This window comes from Chrysochloris asiatica, unplaced genomic scaffold, assembly GCF_000296735.1.
Source record: "Chrysochloris asiatica unplaced genomic scaffold, ChrAsi1.0 scaffold00161, whole genome shotgun sequence".
Taxonomy (NCBI): Eukaryota; Metazoa; Chordata; class Mammalia; order Afrosoricida; family Chrysochloridae; genus Chrysochloris; species Chrysochloris asiatica.
In genome coordinates this window covers 4525496-4527104 of record NW_006408679.1, presented here as the reverse complement: position 1 = coordinate 4527104, position 1609 = coordinate 4525496, and the positions used below count along the sequence as shown (strand labels likewise).

Here is a 1609-nt window from a genome sequence, read left to right as displayed (position 1 = left end):
ACTTCCATTTTCACAGAATTTAAACCTCTCCAAATTGCTATGAACAGTAGTAATTTCCCCATTTGATGAGGGACACAAAACAGCTTAATCACACTTGTCTATCCAAAGTGTACAAGTCAGAAATGAACTCAGGTTTGTTGATTGCTAAAAAAAAATCATTACTATACATGCAAATAAAATTCTGCTGATGATAATTGAAAAATGGTTTCAAATGTATATCTACAGGGAGCTACCAAAAATTCAAGTCAGATTCAGAAGAGTATATGGAACAAGCGATATCCTTGCTAATGTCAGGTGGATCTTAGCTGAAAGCAGAAAATACCAAAAAGATGTTTCCTTGTGCTTTATTGTCTGTCTATACAAAGACATTCAAATGTGTGGATCATAACAAGCAAGATATAACATTGTGAAGAATAATATTCCAGAACACTTGAAGACCCTGTATATAGACCAAGAGACAACGTTTTGAACAGAAGAAGGGTATCCTGAACAGTTTAAAATCAGAGAAGGTGTGCACAGGGTTGTATCCTTTTGCCATATTTATTCAATCTGTAGCTGAGTAAAGAATCTGCAAAACTGGACTATCTGAAGAAAAACATGATATCAGGATTGGAGGAAGACTCATTAACAACCTGTGATATGCAAATAACACAGCCTTGCTTGCTGGACTCAAAGAGATCTAAAAATACTCACGCAAAACAACTACAAAATTCAGTATGATTGCACCTCGATGTAAAAAAACAAAACAAAAATCCTCACCATTGGACTAATATAAACATCATGATAAGTGGAGAAAAGGCTAATGTTATAAAAAAAAACAAACAAACAAAAAAAAAACCCACTTCAGTTTGCTTGGATCCACAATCAGCACTTAATGGGTGCAGCAATCAAGAAATCAAAGGACATTTTACGTTAGTCAAATCTGCTGCTCACAACTTCTTTAAAGTGTTAATTAAAGAGCAAAGATGTCAATTTGAGGACTAAGATGTGCCTGACCCAAACCATGGTACCTTCAATTACCTTATGTGCACATGAAAGTTGGACAATGAATAAGGAAGACCATAGAAGACTTTATATATCTGAAATCTGGTGTTGGTGAAGAATATTGAAAGTGCCATGAACTTCCAGAAGAATGAAAAAGTATAGCTAGAAACCTCCCTAAAAGTGAGGCTATGAAATTTCTTGTTTCTTGTTCTTTGGACATATCATCAGAAGGGATCAGTTCCTGGAGGTCATCATGTTTGGTAGAGTCAGCGTAAAAGAAGAAGACCCCCCACCCCCAAAAAAAGATGAATTGGTAAGTGGCATCAAACATTTGTGAAAATAGTGCAGGACTAGTCAGTGTTTCATTCTGTTGTACTTGATTTCACTATGACTCAGAACTGGATCAATGGCAGCAAGCAACAACAGCATTACGTAAAATACTTGAATATCCCAACATCTCAACCTTGACATGTTGTTGTTGTTGTCAGGTGCCATCGAGTCAGAATCGACTCATCGTGACCCCATGCACAACAGAACGAAACAATGTCCAATCCTGGGCCAACCTCACTACCGCTGCCACACTTGATGCCATCAATGATGCCACCTGGCCGATCCATCTCGTTGG

The 1609-nt window shown here is 37.4% G+C and overlaps 1 protein-coding gene across 1 annotated transcript in view; it reads left to right on the top strand.

Annotated features, from left to right (window-relative positions):
* The window catches only part of DNAH14 (dynein, axonemal, heavy chain 14), a 641625-nt gene that overhangs the window by 308892 nt on the left and 331124 nt on the right, over nucleotides 1-1609 (top strand). The gene's annotated exons all lie outside the window — the stretch shown is intronic.